General features: G+C 46.9%; 1 protein-coding gene and 1 long non-coding RNA gene across 6 annotated transcripts in view; one reads left to right on the top strand and one right to left on the bottom strand.

Annotated features, from left to right (window-relative positions):
• The window catches only part of ZFYVE16 (zinc finger FYVE-type containing 16), a 429022-nt gene extending 419458 nt beyond the window's left edge, over positions 1–9564 (bottom strand). For both annotated transcript variants that reach the window (XM_069224433.1, XM_069224442.1), the window contains exon 1: positions 9389–9564. The gene's annotated coding sequence lies outside the window, so the exon portion shown is untranslated. The remainder of the gene's footprint in view (positions 1–9388) is intronic.
• LOC138285033 (uncharacterized) overlaps positions 9549–25636 on the top strand; it is a 61594-nt gene continuing 45506 nt past the window's right edge. For all 4 annotated transcript variants that reach the window (XR_011201496.1, XR_011201497.1, XR_011201495.1 and 1 more), the window contains exons 1-2: positions 9549–9709; positions 9879–10118. This is a non-coding gene — a long non-coding RNA (uncharacterized lncRNA). The remainder of the gene's footprint in view (positions 9710–9878; positions 10119–25636) is intronic.

The raw sequence follows: 25636 nt of genomic DNA, 5'->3' as shown, positions 1-25636 counted from the left end.
TTTATCTCCAAGCCAGGGATTATTCGTCCTATTCTGCAGTTCATGACTTGCATGAGCGACTCAACACTTTCCTATGCACTACAGACATATACACCCAGATACGAGAAAGAGTGTACCTGAGGAGGACCATCTCAGATCACAATCCCATCCTAATGCACATACCATGGGTGAGGGCTAAATCCAGCATTCCCACTTGGCGCCTTAAACCTGTCTCTCTTGAGGACCCTGCATTTCGGGACCAGCTAAGAGAGCATATTGTACAATACTTTGAGAATAACAAGGATACGGCCCCTTCCCCTCAGACAATGTGGGAGGCATTTAAGGTGGTGATGCGCGGGCGCTGTATTGCTGTGTCAATGGATGTCAGGAAAACATTGCTATGAGACGTTGAGGTGGCCGAGACACAGCTCCGCTGTTTGGAAAGAGGGGCTCCTGAGAGCCCTGCCTTACCGGGGGAGCTCCGGGCAGCCAGGGAGAGGGTCGCTGAATACACAGACAAGCTTCGACTATAAACATTATCTAGCTAGGGTGCATGTGGAAGGGGATAAGTCAGGTGCACTATTGGCGTGGCTGGCCAACCCCAACAAATGAGGGGGAGAGGAGCTGCGGACACTCCTAGCTGCGCTCCCACCTTGGCGATGCAGAGAGAGATGTCCTGGGAGCCGACATTACGGTGTTAGAAGTTAGGGATGCCACGTACTTGTTAGAGCTGGCTCCCAAATTGGTGCAGTTTTTTAATGCTGCGTGCACAACGAAGCAGCTCCCACACTCCACAGGAGAGGCCCCGAAAGTCTCACTCCTCAAACCAGGTAAACCCCCTACAGATAGGAGGGCTTACAGACCCCTCTCCGTGTTAAACTCAGACAACAAGATATTAAGCAGGATACTGGCGACTAGGTTGCTCCCGCACTTGACCCAATTGGTATATCCCGATCAGGCGGGCTTAATTCCCTCCAGAAACAAAGCTCAGAATATTCGAAGAGTAATGCATATAAAGGATAATCTTACCCCTCAGATGGAAGAGGCTGCCGTATTGGCGGTAGACATATAGAAGGCATTCGATAGTCTTGAATGGGAATATCCATATACAGTGTTGACCCACATGGGGTTGGGCGAGGGCTTTGTCACTTGGACGAGACTATTATACACAAACCTGCAGGCGAGAGTCAGAACTCGCACCATAGTGTCAGAGCAGTATTCGGTGGAGAGGGGCACCAGAGAGGGCTGCCCCCTATCACCGCTGCTATTTGCATTAACAATGGAGCCATTGGCCGCACAGACTCGAACCGCCAACTGGTATCAGGGACTACCGCATGGCACCAGACATCACACAATCGCATTATATGCAGACGACCTGCTGCTGTTCTTACAAAATACTGGTTGGGAGCTGGAGAGGTCCCAATCACTGCTGGCCTTGTTTGGTCGACTGACCGGCTTGAAGGTCAACTTGCAGAAATCTTTCTTATTTCCCTTGTCAGCGCGCAAGGATCCCCCGGAGGAGCTGGGCAATTTGACTTGGGAACCCAGATGCATGCCTTACCTGGGAGTTAAAATCTACCACTCCAGGGACGACCTATTAGAGCGTAACACAGGGCCGCGCCATCAGGGCCTTAAGAACCAGTATGGTTTTTTGGAGCTCGCTCCCACTCTCAGTGGCAGGAAGAATAGCGGTCATTAAGATGGTGGCACTCCCACGTCTGTTGTATTTCTTTGTGACTCTGCCAGTGTGGATCCAAGCGGCGGTGTTCAGGGAGCTGGACTCCATGCTTATGGCATTCATTTGGGGGATGGGGAGATGCAGAGTAGCACTTGCCAAGCTGAAGAGGCCCAGAGCGGGAGGAGGGTTAGCGGTTCCTGACTTTGAATCCTATTATTTGGCTGCTCAGCTGCAGTGGCTGACTCGATGGGTGGCGGACAGGAGGATCGGCGAGAGAGAGGACGACACCTTGGCTCCTCCGGCGTCGCTACTAGCGGGAATGCTCTTTGGCCACCCTGCTTTGGGATCTGGGCTCTCTCACGAGGTCTGGGTTCTCGGCCGGTGTTGGAGGCGCTGCCTGAGGCACTCAGGTCTATCAGGTCTATCTCCGGCGCTCAGGTATGCGCCGGAGATCCCAATGGTTTGGCTTCAGTGGTTGCCCTTTGCGGGGGATTGGAGAGGACTCTTGGCCTAGGAGTGGGCCAATATCATACAGATGGGGGACCTTTACCGTGAGGGCTGTCTTATGCCTTTAGAGGATTTTCGCAAGGCCCATGATTTGCCGCAGGAACAATTTCTCCTGCACCGAGCAGTCACGCAGGCAATACGAGACTACTGGAAGTCGGGAAGCGGAAAGCCTCCTCCTCATCGCCCGAGTACCTATATAGTGACATCAGACGGGCTTCTGAAGGCCGTCATGGCTCTGTACAGGACAAATAATGCAGGGACACTGGGACCACTTGAGGAGCTGAGATGCAAATGGGAGGCAGACACAGCGACCCAGATTTCAGAAGGAGATTGGGATCAAATATTAGAAAGGGTACCGAAGGTTTCCAGAAATGATAGATTTCAGCTCATACAGTTTTATATCTTACATGGAGCTTACCTTACCCCGCAGAGATTGCGGGACCACTTCCGGGTCCAAGACGCAAGGTGCTCCCGCTGCGGAGTGGAGGCGGCCGACTTCATGCATATGCTCTGGTCTTGTCCTTGGTTGAAGGCATACTGGAGCTCGGTGATGAGGGAGGTGGCGTAAAGAGTTGAGCGCGAGGTTGCTTGTACAGCTGCACACTGCTTGCTGCACACTGCTTGCTACACTTTTCCCCCACACACCCCCAAGAATCGTGCGACTAGTAGGTTTCAGGATCTTGCATTCATACTCGCTAAACGAGAGCTGAACTGGAAAAGCGTCACTGGCCCTCATCTTCCCAACTCGAGGAGAGAGCTAAAGAAATGGTCCGGGTGCGAAAGACTGGTCCTGTCTGTGGAGCTTCGTGGGGGTGGTCGAGGGTCCCCTGAACTGAAGGAGGCCTGGGACCAATTAGATGAAAAACTGCATGATGATATGCCCTGCACAACAGGGGTGGACCCGGCTCCCATCTGACAGGATGCAACACACAATAGTCCATTAGGCAGGTTACGCGGGGACTAGGAAGCATGCCCGATTTTTACACTTAGTGGATACAATGAGAGGCGTGGGTAGCATGGGGGGAATGACAACGATTTTAATTTACCGGTGGCAGGAGGGCGACATCGGGAATATGGGGGGGTGGGAGGAGGTGGGAATTAGGGTTAGTTAAGAAGTTTAAGTGTTATATCAAAGTCACGCTCAACAGAGATTCCTCTGCATACACTCTGTATCCTTAGACACTCACGCTTGTTTTGGGCCCGAGGGGGGCTGGGATGCTCTTAATTAGTACATTTACATTATTATGTACAAGTTTTACGATAATTGTATACATGTATTGCCTAAGCTGCGGGAACTTATGTGAGTATTGCAATGGTTTGATATGTAAACAAAAACTAATAAAATATGTTTAAAAGAAAAAAAAGTATCATCAAGGTGTAATATATATTTGTGTTTTATTTTGGATGGGGGGGGACCCCCCCAAGCCCCACTTTTTAACTACCCTTACCACACAATACCCTTACCTACCACTAAACCCTCAAAATTCCTCTACCACCCAATACCCTTATCCACCCCATAGCACAAAAATACCCTTACCACCCTTTACCCCTATCCAACCCTAAAGCCTTAGTTAGACAGATAGATAGATTTAAAAAACAAAGGTTACAGGGATTTTATAGTTAGGCTCACATTTTAAACATAGAAAACCATGGAAATTCACCGGTTATAGTTACAGTTATTTCAAGTGGCTATAACTCGAGCCCTAAAGTAACTATAACTTGCACCCCACAGAGATTTTTTATGATAAATTTACGACAAATTTTACTGTGATATTATCAATGATGTTATAAAAGTGGTCATGAGCGCTGTAATATCTGGGGGAAATTAGCAGGGCATGGCAAGGGCGCCAGTTATAGTTACCTTAGGGCACAAGCATTTAGGACGGCATTATGAGGCCAGTGGTCCTAGGACGGCCAGCCTCATGCTGGTGGTCAGACTGCCACGGCAGTGGCAGTCCAACCGCCACATTACAAGTTTGACAGGCAGACCAGTCTAAAGTCTGCCGTTACCACCAGGATCAAAGATCCAGACGGGGTGACGGCGGTCTTGGTTGTAGTCAGAAAGGGCATTGCTGAACTCGGCGCTGCCTGGCTGATTACAACCTTGTTTTCTGCCAGCCTTTTCATGGCTGTTGCCCCACCAGGTGAACCCCTGAACCAAGGCTAAGGGTTTAAGGTAAACGTATTCTGACCCTTTTTCTTTTTGGTTTCCGAGTACCAACTAGAACTAACTACTGGCAACTGCCAGTAGGATGGATATATATATCCAACACTGCTCCCCTGGCAAACATCACCTCTCAACCTGCTATATACAGTGGTCGAAGCGGGCGAGATCGGAGGGACAGGATGTGCCCCTTACTTTTTTCATTTATGAAAAACTATTCCCCTACATCTAATTTAAAAAAATTCATACTGGGACGGTAAAGTCCAATCGTGCAAATGACTCCGTTAAGTTTCATTCAGGGAGTCTTATGTGCTGTGAGACCGAGGGGGCAGCCAGCTAAACAATAAACAGGCCTTCTTGCCAGGGTGCCTCTTCGCCTAAAGAAATGCAAATGCGCAAAACTGGTTAATCTGCAGATGTAAAGGGGGCTTGGGAGCAAGTACTGGTTTAATTGATCAAATCACATTCTTTTTGACTCGCAGTGCAAGGGAGTTGCCAGTTGAGCTGTGCAGTGTGTGTTTGTCAGGGCAGTTAAATAAAAATAAATTATTACCTACAGTCTGGGTGTTGCTAAATTCTAAATTTTGGAAGCACAGTTTTATCTGAAACCTTTTTGCACATTTAGTAGCAGTCTGTCTTATACTGCGTGTAATACGAGTTTAATATAATCACTTACATTTTCTAAGTGCTTCCTGTCACAGGCTGGGCCATCATAGCACTAACAACACACAAGCCACACTTTTCCATTGCACCAACCAAGATCTCATTATTTGGCTTTCTGTTTACAAACAGACCTCTCAGCGCATCAACTAAGAGGTTTCATAATACACAATAGTTCACATACCACTGTTTACCTTTTTTTTCCATTTAATCCACGAGTTATTATATGTGTTGATAACAGATGGAGAATATTTTATTTTGTTAGCCACACCTTCAACCCCGACCCCACTGCATGCAGCATCACACTTCCCATGCTTTTTTAATGCACTTCGACTGCTGGCTATATACTATTGTGCATAATTTAGCCCGTGGACGTTACAGATGTGAACCTTTGCTGAGCCAGACGCCACCTTTATTCTCTACAATGTTTAAAAAGTTATTCAGAGTGGCACGATCATTGGCTGGGTGTAGGAGGCTGGCCTGGCTTATAGTGGGTACCTTGTAGTACTTACACCCTGTGCCAGGTCCAGTTATCCCTTATTAGTAGAATAGAGGTGTTTCTAGCAGCTTGGGTTGATAGAAGGTAGCTATGGCAAAGCTTAGGCTGAACTAGGAGACATGCAAAGCTCCTACTATACCACTTATATCATATAGCACAATATCATAAGAAAACACAATACTCAGAGTTACTAAAAAATAAAGGTACTTTATTTTTATGACAATATGCCAAAAGTACCTCAGAGAATACCCTCACTTAGGAGGTAAGTAATATACACAAGTTATATGTACACAAACCCAAAACAGGTAAGTAACAGTAAGAAAAGAAGTGCAAACACTGTAGAATCACAATAGGATACAATAGGTGAACATAGGTCTAGGGGCAACACAAACCATATACTCCAAAAGTGGAATGCAAATCACGAATGGACCCCAGACCTATGGGAGCTTGTAGAGGGTCGCTAGGACTGTGAGAAAACAGTCAGGGTGTCCAAGATACCCCACTCCAAGACCCTGAAAAGTAGGAGTAAAGTTACCCTACTACCCCAGAAAGACACAATAGTCGTGATAGGGGGATTCTGCAAGAACCACAAGCACCAGCAAAACACTGAAGACGGATTCCTGGACGTGAGGACCTGCAAGGCATGGGGACCAAGTCCAAGAGTCACAATAGTGTCCGGGGTGGCAGGAGCCCAGGAAACACCGGATGAAGGTGCAAAAGGGCTGCCTCTGGGTGGAAGAAGCCGAAGATTCTGCAAAAACTAAAAGGGCTAGGAACTCCTCCTTTGGATGGAAGATGTCCCACGGCGTGCTGGATGTTGCAGAAGTGTTTCCATGCAGAAATACCGCAAACAAGCCTTGCTAGCGGCAAGGGTCGCAGTAGAGGTTTTTGGGTGCTGCTGGGTACCAGGAAGGACCAGGATGTCGCCCCTTGGAGCAGGAGACAGAGGGGGAGCACAGCAACTCAGAGAGCCCCCGCAGAAGCAGGCAGCACCCGCAGAAGTACCGGAGCAGGCACTTAGAAGATTTGTGAAACCGGAGTCACAAAAGGAGGGTCCCACGACGTCAGAGTCCAACTCAGAGGGTTGAGCACTGCAGGACGGAGTGCTGGGGACCCAGGCTAGGTTGTGCACAAAGGAATCCTTGGAGAAGTGCACAGAAGCTGGAGCAGCTGATCAATCAATCAACATATTTATAGAGCGCACTACATACCGGTTAGGGTTTCAAGGCGCTGGGGGGGGGGGGGTTAGCTGCTACTGGTCAAAGAGCCAGGTCTTGAGGAGTCTTCTGAAGGTGAGTAGGTCCTGGGTCTGTCGTAGGTTGGTTGGGAGAGTGTTCCATGTCTTGGCAGCGAGGTAGGAGAAGGATCTGCCGCCGGATGTCTTTCGATGGATGCAGGGGACGACAGCGAGGGCGAGGTCTGCGGAGCGGAGCTGTCGGGTGGGGGTGTAGAAGCTGACTCTGTTGTTGAGGTAAGCAGGTCCAGTGTTGTGGAGTGCTTTGTGTGCGTGGGTAAGGAGCTTGAATGTGATCCTCTTGTCAACGGGGAGCCAGTGAAGGTCTCTCAGTACACAGGTTTGCTGTCTAGTGTGGGGAGGCAAGGACTTACCTCCACCAAACTTGGACTGAAAGATCACTGGACTGTGGGGGTCACTTGGATCCAGCTCCTGTGCTCCAGGGACCACACTTGTCAGGATGAGAGGGGACCGAGAGGACCGGTGATGCAGTCTTTTGGTGCCTGCGTTAGCAGGGGGAAGATTCCGTCGACCCACGGGAGATTTCTTCTTGGCCTCCAGTGCAGGGTGAAGGCAGACAGCCCTCAGAGCATGCGCCACCAGGAAACAGTCGAGAAAGCCGGCAGGATGAAGCGCTACAATGTTGCTGATAGTCATCTTGCTACTTTGTTGCGGTTTTGCAGGCGTCCTGGAGCAGTCAGCGGTCGATCCTTGGCAGAAGTCGAAGAGGGAAGTGCAGAGGAACTCTGGTGAACTCTTGCATTCGTTATCTGAAGAATACCCCAGAGGAGAGACCCTAAATAGCCAGAAAAGGAGGTTTGGCTACCAAGAAAGGAGGTTTGGCTACCAAGAGAGGCAAGAGCCTATCAGAGGGGGTCTCTGACGTCACCTGCTGGCACTGGCCCATCAGAGCAGTCCAGTGTGCCCCCAACACCTCTGAATCCAAGATGGCAGAGGCCTGGGACACACTGGAGGAGCTCTGGGCACCTCCCCTGGGAGGTACTGGTCAGGAGAGTGGTCACTCCCCTTTCCTTTGTCCAGTTTCGCACCAGAGCAGGGCTGGGGGATCCCTGAACCGGTGTAGACTGGCTTATGCAGAGATGGGCACCATCTGTGCCCATCAAAGCATTTCCAGAGGCTGGGGGAGTCTACTCCTCCCCAGCCCTTCACACCTATTTCCAAAGGGAGAGGGTGTAACACCCTCTCTCAAAGGAAATCCTTTGGTCTGCCTTCCTGGGCTGGGGCTGCCCAGACCCCAGGAGGGCAGAATCCTGTCTGAGGGATTGGCAGCAGCAGCTGCAGTGGAAACCCCGGAAAGGCAGTTTGGCAGTACCCAGGTTCTGTGCTAGAGACCCGGGGGATCATGGAATTGTCCCCCCAATACCAGAATGGTATTGGGTGACAATTCCATGATCTTAGACATGTTACATGGCCATGTTCGGAATTACCATGGTGACACTACACATAGGTAGTGACCTATGTGCAGTGCACGCGTGTAATGGTGTCCCCACACTCACAAAATTCGGGGAAATTGCCCTGAACGATGTGGGGGCACCTGGGCTAGTGCTAGGGTGCCCACACACTAAGTAACTTGGCACCCAACCTTCACCAAGTGAGGGCTAGACATATAGGTGACTTGTAAGTTACTTATGTGCAGTGAAAAATGGCTGTGAAATAACGTGGACGTTATTTCACTCAGGATGCAGTGGCAGGCCTGTGTAAGAATTGTCAGAGCTCCCTATGGGTGGCAAAAGAAATGCTGCAGCCCATAGGGATCTCCTGGAACCCCAATACCCTGGGTACCTAAGTACCATATACAAGGGAATTATATGGGTGTACCAGTGTGCTAATGAGAATTGGTAAAATTAGTCACTAGCCTGCAGTGACAATTTTAGAAAGCAGAGAGAGCATAAACACTGAGGTTCTGGTTAGCAGAGCCTCAGTGATACAGTTAGGCACCACATAGGGAACACACACAGGGCATACACTATGGCACTGCCTAGCAGGATCCCAGTGACTCAAGGGCAAAAACAAACATACATACAGTGAAAATGGGGGTAACATGCCAGGCAAGATGGTACTTTCCTACACTGGGCTACTATAGTGTAGGCACTGAGTAACATCAACTGCACGTCTCCCACTCACATACCCTCACCCTGCCAGCCGCTGCATCCCATAACACGAAAACACTTCACATAAAGGCTCAAAACAAAAAACACCCCCTAACCCAGCCATACATCACACACGGTGTGGCTAAGCTACCTCCCCCAAAGGTAGTATGCGCTATACAGATGCAACAATACAATAAAAAGAAGTAAAATAAAAGCTTTATGGGGGCACAAGATACGACTCCCACATGCTAGCGGCACAAAATGACATGCACGTAACATATCCCGATCATCGTCCCAAAGAACTTAAGAAAGTAGGTTTACGTATTCTCTTCGGCGACCACGCATACCCACTTCTAATGTGGTTCACTGCGGTTAAATACCCTTTAAATAAAATTAGGAGCTGAAATCAACCAACTCATAAATACGCGAAATAGTAGTCTTCACCTGGATTGTCAGCACCAGAATGCCAGTAAGAGAGCAAAAGTGGGAACACAACATATATCCTCTGGAGAGGCAGATACTCTCCTGATCCCAAAAATCGTTACTATCCGCATACCTTCAATACCCCCGCAAACACACCTATCCCGGCCCCATCATCCACAGCGGGCAAATCACCGGCAGCAACCGCTTCCCACCGCAGCACCCCGGGGAAGACGACTACGCGTCACGTGACCAGTACGTAAACACCGTGGGCAGCGCATGCGCCGTCTCCTAGTGCTGTGTGCCCCAGTGTCACATGATAGCGGGTAGGGCCGGCACAGGATTCACTTTTATTGATGCTGGTCCGTAAGTGCTTGTTATAAGAAGGAGCTACAGTGAAGAGCCGCACTCAGCGAAATAATGGCCAGGTCGTGCTATAACGTCCAGTAATTTGCAGGTAAAAAAAAAAAAAGATAGCTTGCACGGTGTTTCCCTTGTAAGCTAGCGACATTAGGCCTTTTAATAATGTGTAATTTTTGGTTATAAATGGGTTAGCGTACGCAGAAAATGATTTATTTTAAGTTGGGACTGTAACATAACTGCACCTTTATCTCTTTAAATATTAGGACTCGCCGAACCTGGGGGTACAGACATCCTTATGGATGAATGGCGGAGAGTGAGGTTGGTGTGTTAATGAAAGACGGGCGGTTCGAGGCTTTTTTGACCGTGGGCCGAAAGGAAATTTGTGTCCCCATTACTTTTTCTAAAATATGACGTCAAAAGAAATGCTATCACTGGAAGTGCTACCAAATGACTATTAGTCCTCTGGCATGGTTGAAGCGACTTTGCAAGGAGTATCTCCCCTGGTGAGTACATGCCAATAGACCCGATTCCGACGAGATACATCCGATTTTTTAAATCCAAAAATGGCTTTATTTTGGCCGTCTCCTGCCTTAAATTGCCTCCCCTTCAATAGAAATCAATGGGAGGAATTCATTCTCCCAACTATTTTTTAAACATCTCCCACTTTCCTCTTCCAAAATGCTTGCAGGTATGTGGTGCGGATATCAGTAAAGCTATGAAAAACATAAAAACCCTAATAAATAAGCTATATTTTAGAGTTCTGTTGAGTGGAAATAAATAATATTATTTACCCTGAGTGAGATAGTTTGGCCTCAAGCTAAAGAAAATGTATATCTTTAATAAATGTTAACAAACTATTTCCAGATTAGTGGAATAACGTATGTATGTTGTGATGTTTATAGTGGAGGGCTGTGCAGGGTCAAATTCATCATCTATCATAGTGTAGTGTTCTTGAAAGAGTTCAGCTTTTCCTACAATGAAGCTGGGTTGGGGCTGCCGGGATTGTTATCGGGGATATGGTTCCAGATCCTTAGTGCATAGATGAGGAAGGCCTTTTACCTTGTTTTTTCTTTTTTTGCACTTCTTCCTCTTCAATTTCAAGGTGTCCTTGCTGTGGGTGTGTGGAGAGCCACTGGAGATGGTGAGCTTGTCTTCCAAGTAAACAAGAGTGCTAGTCATATGTATGGTATACCTCTATAGTGTAATCCTAGTCAAAAGGCAGTGAAGCGCTCTACTTGGTCAAACACAAGCACAACGTCAACAAGTAATATAAAAGGCAGCTGGTTTGTAAACTGTTAATGCGTTATGATGGCCAGCTATGATGGCTTTGTAGATAGTGAAGCTGGTATTGAAGATGGTGTTGGCAGATTAGAGGAGCATGTGGAGTTTCATCAGGGTGCGGTGACGTGGTCATATATCTTTTAGACCCTAATGAGATGTGCAACATGTAGAATGCCCTTTAGAGGAGCCAGTGTGAATTGGAACTACAAGATTGTTTCCTAGGCACCCAGTACAACTTAGGATGTTTGACACAAAAGATGTTGTAGCAAGAAGGTTATGAGATATAACCTGCCTTGTTTAGAATGCATCACTCAAGTCACTGTAAGTTACTAGAAACTACCAGGATAAAATTAGATGTAGACTAAAAGAGTTTAATAGCATATGCCTTGAGCCATGGCTACTAGACTCCTACCAGTGCCTTTAAAAGTTCTGATACTTATAATTAGTATAAAATTAGATGGGTCCGGAGTGCATTTTCTTTTGTAAATGTACATGATTCTGATGCAATTAGCATTTTTGAGATATCTCCTTTCACTTTTTTTTTTTTTTTAAATAAACTTTGTTAGGTTTTGTTGTACAGAGAAAAGGTACTTAATAATTACTGAGGCATCACATCAGCAAACCTTGCATTGGTAAGATATATATGTAATAGCAACATTATATCAGGCTTTACAAGTGTCACATCTCACAGTACTTCATTACATTTTCACAGGAGGTAGTCATAGATTGTAAAGCTTATTATAGCTGGACTATTACAACTCATAACAAATCAACAGTACTTTACCACCACCCTAACCCTAACTAGTCGTCTGTCGTGTAATGCTAGAAAGAATTACTGTGGGAGAAGAGGTGCTGAGTGGAGTGGGTAATCAAGAAAGAGGTCGACATAGAGGGTGTGGTGTTTCATTGGTGGTAGGCAAGCTCCGCAATAGGGCGTCTGTCATAGTAATGCCAGGGTGGTACCCAGAATAGTAATACAGTGAATCCTTTCAGCTACAGGACTCTAGTCCTTGGTAGTTTGAGTCTTGAATGTTTCTTGGAAGGCATCCCATGTTAAGGTAATCCGGGGCTTCCAAAGCACACCATACTCTTCTCTGCGCAATGCTGCCCCTCAGCTGTACCTCCCGCCAACTGCCCCAAGAGGGGCACGGAGTGGGACTTCCAACGTCTAGTGATCTGCTGCTTGGCTAATAGGAGGGTCAGGGCAATGAAACTTTAAAAGATTTTAATATGTTTAGGTCACGGGTACAAGCCTAGGAGACAGTGTTCCACTGTGGAGAGTATTTTATGAAATTTTTGTGGTGTGAAATAGACCCTGTGTACTAGACAAAATTGGATAATTTGGAGTTGAGAATTACGAGGGATCATGGTGAGGTATGCAATAAGGTAGCACCATTCCTTGTCATGGATGGAGCTCGGAGGCAGGTGTATTCGCAGCCCATAATACAGCCATTTGACCAGGTGCCTGCCGGTGCCCATTTCATATACTTCCTGGAAGAAGGAAAGTGTCTCAGGTTCTGGTCCTGTGGGAGCCATGTTTGTCCAGACGTTTCGGGAAATTGTAGCATGTGTCAAAAGAAGGGAATTAGACAAGTCATGGGTTTGGGTAAATTCCTGGTGGGACATGAGTTCTCCATTCGCAAACAAGTTTTCCAGGGTGTGAATGCCTGCAGACTCACAGGATTCCAATTTAAGGTAGGTGAGTGGACCCATCAGTGTCAGTAGCTATCACACTGACATGTTTGGAGCATAACGTGAAGCAGCTGCTGTGTATTTTAGGGCCTGTCTCCAGTGTGTAGTGATAGATGAGAGAGACGTGGTACACCTGGTAGTAATAACATTTGTAATTACCCTGTCGCAACATTCTAGGGTTATAGTCTGTTTCGGTAAGGTGAAAGCCTGCTAAGCAATATGATAACCATTGTAAGTACCCCGAATAGCAATAGGCCCAAAAATCCAGAGCGCTCATCCGACCCTCACTCGGGGGTATTTGTAGTTTAGGCAGACTCACTCTGTGTCTCCCCGTGCCACATTTCAAATCAGTGAGCAGGGAATTAAGTTGTCTGAAATAAGCAGCAGAAACCATTATTGTTTAAATTACAAAGAAATACAGTAGACAAGGGAGCATTACCATATTAGAGAGCGCCTGTGCATGGAGGGAGGTGATGGCCTTCGCTAAATTGCCATCCAGCAAGTCTGCAGGGGAGGTATAAATCTGGAAACCAAGGTAGCGGAATGTGTGGGAGGCTATTGGAATGTTACAGGCACCCAGTAGTATAGTAACCCCCAATGCACGCTCCTGAAAGGAAAATGCATGGGTTTCTGCCTGGTTAACTCGGAGGCCTGAAAGATCTCTGAACAGACTGAGTTGGGTGGTGAGTGGTGTAAGATCCATAGACAGATTGATATGTAGAGTATAATATCATCCTCATACATGGATACGACATGACATTGTGGCCCTTGTGATATACCGCGGTCGCTGGCCAGATGCCTGATGCTCTTTGCTAGGGGTTCCACTGCCAGCACAAATAGAAGTGAGCATAAGCCTTTCTAGTGCCGCAGTATATTAAATCAATGGATGATAAGTGGGGGCCAGTTTGTGCTCGTGCCATATGGTCTGTGTTTGTTTAATCTAATCTAGGCTAGTGGGATACCGAATTTGGTTAGGGTTACAAACATGTAGTCCCAGCTAAGGGTGTCGAATGCCTGTTGAAGGTTGAGAGAAAGGCATCCCACATCTGGGTAGGTGATACTAGCTACTTCCATTACCTGGTAGAAGCTTCTGATGTTCAAGAATGTACTACGGCGAGGGATGAACCCATTCTCATCGGTATGGATTAGGTCTGGTAGTATGGGAAGCAGCCTTTTTGCCAGCACTTTGCTCAGTATTTTATATTTAGTTGACAGTAAAGATAGTGGTCTATAAGAGGACATGCTATCCGGGTCATGGCAGTGTTTGAGCAAGGACGTTACCAAAACTTGGTGAATTGTGGGTGGAAGGGTGCCTGTTTTAGTGAGTTTGTCAAAGTGTGGCAGCAATGGGCAGTAAAGGTACCATAGAATTAGATGGGCAATCCATCCAGTTCAGGAGTCTTATTGCGAGGGAGCTCAGATATTGCACTGCGGATGTGTCTTGTGTTAAAAGTTCCACTTGACGAGACCCTGGTAATTGTGATATGTGTAGGCTGTCCAGGAAAGCTGTGAGGGCAGCCGGGGACAGTGGCGGGCAAGGTCCATAAAAGTGGGTATAGTAATCCCTAAAGATGGTATTAATGTTAATCTGTGTTGTTTAACGTGTACCAGTGGGTGTGCATACTGATAGGATAGGAGTGTGGGATAGCTGCGGGCAGATCATACGTGCAAGTAGCACTCCCACCCTATCTCCATCAGCATGTATCCTTTGTGTATATGTGTTATGATCAATGATCCGCAGGCGCTCTAGGAGTTCTGCATGTTGAATATGACATTCATGTAACTTATCTGCACAGGAACTGTTGTGCTCAAGCATTCTCAGTTGCGTTTCTGCATGTGTAAGGTCCCATAGGACCGAATGTCATGCCATTGTGGATATGGACACCACCCTTATGACCATTTTAAATGCCTCCCAATCCGTCGGGGGAATGAGGTAGTGTTGGTGTTTTCTGCAGAGTAGTTAGTGATTGCGGTAGCCAGAGTGTCCTTAAAGACTGTGTCCTCTAGATGGAGAGGCTGCAGGCACCATGTGGGGGAAGGGCTAGGGATCTGGCCCCAGGACACAGTAATCTACATGGAGTTTGGTCAGACAAGTATGTCGTAGGGCATAAGATGCGATAGAGACGGGAGTGGAGTGCGGAGGGGAGTAAAATGAGTATTTACATTTAGCTCCCTCCATGCATTTGATAGTGACCAACCCAACGTTCAATCTCGCATTGCCTTTGCCTGTCTGAATGATGGGGCACTGAGCAAGGGAGGGGGATGAGAGCGACCTAGATGTGTGTCCATGACCATGTTGAAGTCATCCATGGTAAATGTACAGTACAGAGGAGAGGCGGCAGAGAAAGACTTCTTGGTCTGAGTTTAGGGCATAAATACTACCCAATCCCAATGATCTACCATCTAGGTTCCCATGGACAAACAAATATCGGCCATTCGTATCTGATTTGGTATTCACAACTTCAAACGGTGTTCCAGTCCGTACCTACACCACAGCGCCACATGCACAAGCTGAGAATGAAGCAGCAATTTGTCCTCTTCACTTCGTTCGTAACTTAAGAGCCTCAGGAGAGGAGAGGTGAGTCTCCTGTAAATAAACTATGTGGGCTTTCGGTGGTTGAGCTGGGATTGGATACAGTGGCGTTTAGGAGCCAAGCCCACCCACTTGACATTCCATGTCACTACTTTAAAAGCATGTGGTACTGTAGACATTTATAAAGCACTTGGGTAAAAACCCAAAAGTAGTGCCCCCCCAAAAAAACTGGAAAAACACACTCATGCAGCACATGACAGTAGTTAAATACCAGTAAACAAAATCCTGTACGTAGTCCAGTGAGGAACGTTCATTCAACCAGAAAAAACAAATTTGTTTTGGTTAAACCGAAACTGGAGCAACTGCTCCGGGGGGTTGGGTTTTGTGGCCAGGCACGACGGGAGTGCTAGACAGGTTACATCAATCATGGGAGCAGATAAAACATACTCTATGTTGAGGCTCTACAGGAAAAAAAAAAATAAGTGAGAATAACCACATAAAATTACATCATAAGTTTCAAATACGATACATGAGTCCGGTGGAGCGGAGAAGACCATGGTCATCAGCTGGGTACATCTTACAGTGTGTCGTACAACGGGTTCGCAGTTAGTGATGAGGGGAGAGTCATACTACAATTTCTGATGTTTGCGAAGTCACTGTGGGGAAAAGGGCCATACTCATATAGGACTCCGAGGCCGTGGTGCTAGGCGAGCTGGTTGGAGGCTGCTGAGATTGCCTCTGCGTGGCCGAGGTTACAGTCTCTGTTACAGCACATTGCTTCTCCAGTGCCTGTAGAGGAGAGAGTGCAGCCTTGGATGAAGCCATTGCAGAGTCCCCGGTCGACGACGATGATGGCACTGTGAGGGACCCTGCAGTGTTTCATGGATTGGAGCAGGATGACCATTTGGGTATCGTGTCTCTAGCCACTCCCAAACCAGTTCTGAGGTATCAAAGAACATAGGGGGTCATTCTGACCCTGGCGGCCGGTGGGCGCCAGGGCCACCGACCACGGGAGCACCGCCAACAGGCTGGCGGCGCTCCCACGAGCATTCTGACCGCGGCGGTTCAGCCGCGGTCAGAAGCGGAAAGTCGGCGGTCTCCCGCTGACTTTCCGCTGCTCGGGGGAATCCTCCATGGCGGCGGAGCGCGCTCCGCCGCCATGGGGATTCTGACACCCCCTACCACCATCCTGTTCATGGCGGGAAACCCGCCATGAACAGGATGGCAGTAGGGGGTGCCGCGGGGCCCCTGGGGGCCCCTGCAGTGCCCATGCCAATGGCATGTGCACTGCAGGGGCCCCCGTAAGAGGGCCCCGCAAAGTATTTCAGTGTCTGCTTTGCAGACACTGAAATACGCGACGGGTGCAACTGCACCCGTCGCACCCCTGCAACTACGCCGGCTCAATTCTGAGCCGGCGTCCTCGTTGCAGGGGCATTTCCTCTGGGCCGGCGGGCGCTCTTTTGGAGAGCGCCCGCCGGCCCAGAGGAAATGTCTGAATGGCCGCCGCGGTCTTCTGACCGCGGTGCGGTCATTTGGCGGCGGTACCTTGGCGGACGGCCTCCGCCGTCCGCCAAGGTCAGAATCAGGGCCATAGTTTGCTGGTCCTGTACTACCGTCAGATGTGCTGGGAACACGAGGGCATATGATAGACCTTCCACTCCAAGTTGTTTCTTTGCAGCGAGAAACGATGACTGTTTGCATTGGACAGCGAGTCTATTTGTCAGGAAGGAGGGATACAGTAGTGTTATTACAACTATGGGAGCATTTTCCCTGACCTTCTGCAGCACTGTGTCTTGGTCTCTTCTTTTTAATCCATGCTTCTACAATACTTGGGAGTACATTTCTGTCTGCATGTGAACAATATACAAATCATATTTAGCCTATCTAATCCAAGTGCAAATATGAGTCTTGCTCCAGATGGAAGGACTTTGACCAACCGCCATAATTTACAAAGCTAGTGGATGTTTTCTAACTTTCTAAAGATAAATCATGCCAAAATGGAGGTGTTTCTAATATACAAAACATCTCTTTCCTGGCTCAGGGTCTGCTGGCCTAAATATATTCAACCTCCGTCATTCCCACTATGGACATATGTAGTGTGGGCACCCATCTCAACACCAATTCATCACTCAAAACACAAGTAACCAAAGTGTCCAATATGTGATAGTTTCATTTGACCATACCTGAAAAACTCCTATATCAAATTTGCTCTGGTTCATATTTTCCATCTCAAGACATGGCAGGATATCACCATTTTAAGAACCCTGTACTGGCTACCATTCGATCAAGAGCTGTCTTCAAAGCCATTATGATGATACATAAAGTTTTACATCATCCCTGTCCTACCTTTCCAACCTCCAAATGTTTACTTTTCTGCCAAATAATACAGTATGCTTGACCTATCAGTTCTTACCAACTGTGCCACAAGAATGGTTGAATGGTTACATATGGGGACAGATTCTCTCCCAGCTATGATTCTCTCAGAACCTATTTTAATTAAATTTCAGAAAGGCCACAAAAACCTGGCTGTTTCTCTCGTTTTAGGCTAGTTATGTTACTGCCTTAGCACTAAGAAGCTTAGCGTATAGCAAGAAAGTGGAAAACTGGAAGAGCGGATAGCTAGATGATATCAGTCAGTCAATAATTTATTGTTTGATTAGTCAAAATCATCAGCAATACAATTCATCATGATAAAATGCAAGATTGGATAAAATGCTGTCTTTTATTGTCTCCAGGTGAAGGGCAAAGATCCGCACATTCTGAGTGTAGGTATCTGGTCCAGGTATCAACTGGGACATTAAAGATGTCCTGCAGTACTGCTTTCAATTATCCTGCTGTGGCCTGTAGTATCTGATGGTAAATACTTGAGGAACTAGCACTTGCATGCATGTTCTTGTTTTGCAAACCAATTCCAAGCATATCTGAGCATGTCTGATGTACTGAGGTAGCTGGAAAATTCTTTTATAGACCACTTGTAGCTTGTCCTGCATCGAGTTCAGTTTTTATGGAAGGCCTTGTTGGCCGTACAAGATTGTTGGAGTCAATTTGGCCTTAATTACTCTTATTATGGCCTCTGCAGATGAACGATATAGTTTTGCAATTTATTTGCAAAGGGCAAATATTATCTTTCGTGCTTTGATTCCCATAGATCTTAAATGTGTATGCTCGTTGCCGGAGTCAGCTAACAAGACACCTAGATAGCTATATATTTTGGTGCATGCTATTTTGGATGGGCCCAGTTTCCAGACTGTCTTTGTTTTGCCTTTATGTTTCCCAAAAACCATTACTTTTGCTTTATTTCCATTGGCCACCAGATTGTTATTCTAGATGTATTGGTCTAGCCGGTCCAGCATTCACTGCAGGCCTATCGTTGATTGAGCCAGAATAACTATCCGGAAATTGTAGTATTTTTATTTTGTGCGAACCGATACTTGGAGGAAATGACTTGTCCTGTTCTATTGTAGTCCCCAAGTCCGCTGTGTAGATATTAAACAGTAATGGGGCTAGTATGCAGCCTTGTTTAATGCCTTTGCTTGTATAGACTTTTGGAGATACCTAGTTCCCTTTTCTGAATGTGTCCAAGTAAAGTAAAATCATTGCCTATAAATAAGGGGTTAGGAATGCCCGTCAGCTAATTTCTTCTATAGAATTTGTTGGTTTACTCCGTCAAATGCTGCAGAATAATCCACAAAGCAGGCAGCTGTAGGAGGCTTAGTGAACCCATTCCATCTGTGGGTGAGGTATGAGAATGAGACTATGTTGTCAAAAGTCGAGACACCTTGCCTAAAATCTGACTGATAGTATGGTATCAAATTGCCTGTTTCTGCCCAAGTTTCAAGTTCCTTCAGTAAAATTCTTACATAAGCTTGAGCTTCAACATCCATTAATGCTGTTAGGCAGTAGTGGGCAGGGTCGTTTGTGTCTCCTTTTCTGTGTATGGGATGCAGTATTGATCCACACCACGAGTCGGGGACATCCGCATATATACACGCTGCTTGGAATAGTGGCGTTAGATACTTGGACCAAAATTCAATATTGGATTTAAATAGAGAACCAGGCAGGCCATTTGGGCCTAGAGCATCCTTTTCACTGTAAATAACTGTTTACTTCTTCACATAAATAAAGCAGATCTTTGTTGAACAGACGTGTATGTGTAGTCTGAAAAGTTACAGTGAAACCAACTGTTCGAGGATTTTGCACACAAGTAGATTGGGATCTAGGAACATCAACACCAGTTTGCAGACAGGCGACTGAAATAAATATTGTTTGAACTGGAGAAGTAATCATAGACAAACCTACGGCACCCTTGCCTGGGCTTCAGAGGCTGCGAGGTCCAAAGGAAGACGGGCCCTCTTCTTGGCCTTGAACCCATGGTCCAGTGCTGCAAAACCAGTGTATGGCCCCTCTCTCGCTTTGCAGCTCTTTACCGTATATGTGAGGCCCAAGAGAAAAAAGGCCTTCCTCTGTGACTCACACAATGGTCCAGTGCTGCGAGGGCCTGGGCAGGGTCACTCCTCCAGTGTCCTCGCAATCCTGTGCTATGGCTGGAAGCCCTTGATGACAAGAACCAATCCATAATTTCTAAAAGTAAAGAAAGGGCTCCACCATCTATAGGGCACCTTCCGTAGCCAACTTACCATTGTTACTTCAAACACCACTTACCAAAAAGTGCAGATATCATTTTCGGTGTTCATCCCATTACACCCTGTCCTAAATTAGGTCCTTAATCTCTGTAACAGATACAACTTGGTGTAGTGGGAAAGGTATGTGTCTTGAAACAAGGTCTGTGTTGCAGTCTTGATTCTCCCACTTGACCAAATTGTTTCAATGTATGCAAACTATCTTCTACCTTTTGCTCCTTATTAGCTATTATTTTCTGGGCTCGTTGGCCATTATCTTAAAGTAGAGATTGGAAGATGGGTAGGTGCTCTTGTTCAGGGTTGGTTTATTCTGAATTTTTATATTTTTCCTTTTATCACCTCTAAAGATAAACATTTTAACAAGATGGCCTGTGTAGGTGACCTCCTGTGCTACAAGTCCTCCCTTCCAATTACTGTGTTAACAAATGATGGCGTCTTGCACCGCTACACAGTGGCCTGTTTGTTTTACACTCCCTACTGATTAGCATGCTTGCCTGCGTCAGTCCCTTGGTGAGCAAAACATGTTTACTATTTGGCATCCCGTAGGAGCTCACTGTAGAATTCAGGAGAAGCATCTAAGATGAGGGACAATCCAACACTCTGCCAGGCTACTTTGCTGGACCTAACAGCATTGGGCCATAACTGAGGTCTGGGGCAGAGAGGGTCTCTCCTGGGCCTCACAGCGCTGGATTGTGGCTGCAGGTTCCATGAGAGATGGGTCCGTTCCTTTGTGCCAAGGGCCCTGGTGCAAGCAAGGTAAATGGGTCAGTCTCTCTACCCCCATCCTTTGGCTGGACGTACAGTACATCCATAATTTGAGTAAAGTGGGACCATATCACCTTTGGGCTATGGAGTCACTGAACCTGCTGCACTAGACCCCTGAGAGGACCCTCGCCCCTATACTTGCTACCTTAGTCCTGTAAGATACGGGCATAAATTGAGTACATTGGGCACCTAACATCTTTGGGCTTCAGTGCCACTGCACCTGGTACAATATCAATAGCTACACCCCTAAGAGGTGGCTCATAACTTGCCCTCGCAGTCACAATCTTCTGTTGCAAGACCCTAGAAAAGTGATCCCTTCCTTTAAGACTCAAAGAGGAGGACCATGGTTGAGAAGCCCATGGGACGTGAGACAGTGGCATATCAATAGTGCAACATGCTGTGGTGCAAGGAAGCATATTTAATTGTCCCTGTAGCCATGATACACAGTAAAATAGAGCCATAATTTGTCTGAATTGGGCCCATAACTTCACAGGGCCATGGTGCCACAGCTCCTGCTACTGTTTTGATAGCTACACCCCTTAGACGGGTCTCCTTCTGTGGGCCTCGAGCCATGGTTCAGTGCTGCAGAGCCCAGGAGAAGAGACTCTTTCGCTTGGTTCTCTCAGCACTGGACCACTGCTGAAAGGATTTGGAGAAGATTAGCATTCCTTGACCCTTGCAACTCTGGATTATGGCCACAAGGCACATGGGAGACGTAACCAGAGGCATAGTAATGGAGTCATGGGCCCTAAAGCAAGCTAGGTACATCCCTGATAGATACCTCATCCCAATGACCTCACAACCATGGTCCAGCATAGCAAAGGCCTTGGGCAGGCAGCCCCTACACGGACCGCTCAACCATGGCTGAGGGGCCAAGGGGAAGAGGGACATTCCTGGGCCTCGAAACACTAATATATGCAAGGCTCATAAAACGGAGGAAAGTAGCATAGCAATGGTACCAGGGGCCATTGTGCAAACTAAAAGTGTTGCTTCTTTCTCGTTCACTTGCACAATAACATCAGTACTTAATTTGTAAAAAAAAAAAAAAGTGCTGGGGCCCTTGCCAGGCGTCCACTGCAGCTGGCACCACCTACTGTCCCTGTCAGCGCTACTAATTACAATACAGACTAATACCAGCCAACCAAGCTATTCTAACAGTTTTGGGTGGGAGGTATTAGTCATTTTTTATGTATGCAGCATTATTAAATAACTGTTGCTGCTGGCTGTCATAAGTCCCCGTGTTGACAATTAAGTGCTGGTGCTGAGCACCGGAAACCACCGGCTCACATCAAGCACTGAATAAAATACAACCATAATTTGCTAATACTGGGCACCTAATACCCATAGGGCCCAGTGCCACTGCACCTGCTGCACTACGGATGGCTATACCCCTGACATGGACGCATGCACGTAGCAATGGTTCAGCGCTGTGGGGCAATATCAATTAGGCAAAGGGAAGGGGATCCCCTCTACTGGGCCTTGCAGTGATGGTGTGGCAACCTGAGGAATATGGGAGGGAACCTCATCCCTTGGGCTTCACAGTGCTGGACAATGACTGATAGGCCCAGGGGACGGCATGTCCTCTACTTGGACTCACATTGTTACACCCTAGCTCCAAGGCCTATGATAGGGGTCCTCACTCCCCTAGACCTTGCAACCAGCGGAGGGTATCCTGGTATAGAGAAGACATCTTCCCTTGGGCTTGCAGGAGTGGTCTAGCAATGCATGCTCAGGGAAGGGGGTGCCTTCCCCTTGTTCTCTCCCCATATTAGAGAGGAAGGCTAACAGAAGGCAGGGCATTTCCCCTGAGGTTCTAATCTTGGTCTGGTGCTGTGGAATCCATACACCTCTGTGTCTCCAAACATTTTAGAGCACAGCCATGGTCCAGTGTTAGAAGGCACGTGACAGGGGGCCCCACTGCCCTGGCATTACAGCCAGGGTCTAGCACTACAAGGCCCTTGGCAGTAGAGTTCCCTTCCCTGAGCTTTGCAGATATGATTTTGAGGACTGTAAGACCCCCCCCAGCCCCTTTATTTCACTTTTCCATATTCCATTTCCTGTTTTATGCTTCTAGAATAGAACAATCCTCCAACTCCCCTAAAGAGATCTTTTTAATCTTTAAAGAAATGATTCATGAACCATCTCCTACTAATTTAACGGAAGCCTCTAAGGAACACAGTAATAATCTGGCGTGTTTCTTTCAAAAGAAAATCCTTGACATTCAGGCAACCTTTCCTAATAATTCCTCCCGTGAGGTCAAGCTGGCACCTCAGGATGAATTCTATCCTCTCAGACCCACTCTCTGTCTCTCAGCCACTGACTGAAGAACTAGTAGGGAACTACCTGTGTAATATAAAATCAGGATCTCCTCTGGACCCTGCCCCTCCGTTTATACTAGCCTTAGGTGTGGATGTCATAGTGCCTGTCTTAATCAGTGTTCTTAATTATCCCCTTACAGCCGGTCAGTTACCGCAAAATTGGAAACATGCTGTTATTAAACCTTTACTAAAAAAAAACCTAGGCTGGATGCATCTCCACTTAGTAATTATAGGCCTATTGCTCACTATAGCATCCAAAATAATTGAAAAACATGTCAATAAGCAAGTGACAGGCTTCCTTGAAGAACATAAGCTTCTTCATCCCACTCAAGTGGGCTTTAGACCACAACATAGTACTGAAACTGCCCTTTTGGCCGTGACAGAAAGCACTTGTCAACGTCTAGATGCAGGTGGACATGCAGCAATAATTTTACTAGATCTGAGCGTCGCATTTGACACAGTGGATCACAAGATTTTAGTTCAAAGAATATCCCAAGCAGGATTTGAGGGTATAATTTTTAAATGGCTTTCCTCTTATTTGGAAAAGAGTTCCTTCCAGGTCTTGGATAGGTCATTCTTTTCCAATATTTTTCCCCTCACTTGTAGTTCCTCAAATCTCTTCAATGAGCCCTACTCTTTTTAATATTTATACGTTTCTATTGGCAAAGATCGTGGAACCCAAATGTCTATCCCTAATATACTATGCTGATGACACTCAGCTGGTCTTCTCCTTCTTTACTAATGCTTACTCCGAACAGGCCGCTCTATTTTCCTGTCTATTAGATGTCGCCAGATGGATGGCAGACGGCAAGCTTAAACTTAACGACGAAAAATAAAAGGTAATGTTGGTTGGGAACTTTTCTTTACTTGAGTCCCCTACCTCAACCCCGGAAGGACTAAAAGACCTCCCCCGCCAAAAGAAACTATAAAAAGTTTAGGTTTTGGCTGGACTCTCGCCTTACAATGGAATACCACTCCAAAAAACTCGCTGCCACCTGCTTCAATCTATTAAGAACCCTTAGGAAAAATTGTAATCTTCTTTCTTTTCCTGCCAAAAGACTTATTATTCAGGCCCTTATGCTGTCACGTCTAGACTATGGGAATGTTCTATTCCTGAGTTCTCCTACTTACGTATTAAAGAGAGTAGTACAAAACGCAGCTGCTCGCTTACTCATGGACATTCCCAGACATCTTTCTGCAAAACCATGTGTATCGTTCACCGAGCCATTCATAATAAGGGCCCTGCTTTACTCAGATGAATTACAACGCCCTACATCCCATCCCTCAGAGAACACTTAGATCCTCATCAGACATTCTAATTAACAGTTGTCATGTTAAGAAAGCAAGATGGGAAGGTAGATCCTTTGCTTGTAGAGCAGCCAATACATGGAATTCCCTCCCCTTGGAACTCCGACTAGACAACTTTGAACTCTCTTTTTGTGGAAAACTGAAGACATTATTTTTCTTAGCATAGTTCTGTTTTGGTTCTTCCTGGTCCTGCATTAGTGCTGGGATGCCTCTGGTTAGCCATGCACCCTATAAATCCAGTAAACTAAACTTGTCATCCCTACTTTATTTTTTATCACTATTTTTGTGTTGTCGTTTTCCTCCTTATCACTCCCTTTTGTGGTTTTCTATCTCTTGCTCTGAGTCAATGTCTGAGGAGGAAAAATAAGTGGCGGTCCCCAACAGTGAGTGGTGGTGAGCCCATCTGCAACCACCGCCTCAAATTAAGCAATGGCCATACTATTAGAATCACTGCCATCCATTGTGGTTTAGTGGACTAGTTGGAAATGTGGAACCAGAAAACATAGATTTTAATCGTGGCCTCCGACTTGGCCAAATTGTGTGTTCTTGGGTAAACACTTTTCTGAACTTATTCCTCAGCTACAGTTTTTGCAATCTTGGGAGTATTTCAACTTAATATAAAAGCTGCTGGTTAACAAATATAGACTGGAGAGAAGGGCCCAGTCACATGGTATGTTGACCTAACTTTAATATTCTAGTAAATGTATAGTCTTTGCAGCAAATAGCAGTGTGGTGCAGTCTTAGGTCTACTAATTTAACAAACTGTCTCATATTGGGCAAATAATACTGCCCCTATGCCTTCATCCACTAATCTGACAATGTTAGTATTCTGAAACCGGTATAATGGAAGAAATTAACACAAGGACATGTATCAAAACAGATGTCCAGCATTGTGGGGGTCATTCTAACCCTGGCGGTAAAAACCGCCAGGGCGAATGACCGCGGTAGCACCGCCAACAGGCTGGCGGTGCACCGCTGGGCATTCTGACCGCGGCGGTTCTGCCGCGGTCAGTAGCGGGAAACCGGCGGTCTCCCGCCGGTTTCCCGCTGCCCTGCAAAATCCCCCATGGCGGCGGAGCGCGCTCCGCCGCCATGGGGATTCTGACACCCCCTACCGCCATCCTGTTCCTGGCGGGTCTCCCGCCAGGAACAGGATGGCGGTAGGGGGTGCCGCGGGGCCCCCGTAAGCGGGCCCCAAAAGGAATTTCAGTGTCACATTTTTTCACAGAAAACAGACGTGTTTTTTGCCAAGTGCCTACCTGTGGATTTTCGCCTCTAGATCATCCGGCCCCAGGGGGGGCAGAAATGGCCTAAAATAAATTTGCCCCCCCAAACTCCCTGGGGAGCGACCCTTGCCTACTGGGTCGCTCCCCTGCGTGACATTGGCAAAGCAGACACTGAAATTCGCGACGGGTGCTACTGCACCCGTCGCACTCCAGCAACTCCGCCGGCTCCATTCGGGGGCCGGCTTCATTGTTGCTGGG

The sequence above is a fragment of the Pleurodeles waltl genome, chromosome 1_1 (genome assembly GCF_031143425.1).
Source record: "Pleurodeles waltl isolate 20211129_DDA chromosome 1_1, aPleWal1.hap1.20221129, whole genome shotgun sequence".
Classification (NCBI taxonomy): Eukaryota; Metazoa; Chordata; class Amphibia; order Caudata; family Salamandridae; genus Pleurodeles; species Pleurodeles waltl.
This window is presented reverse-complemented; position numbering and strand designations above follow the sequence as displayed.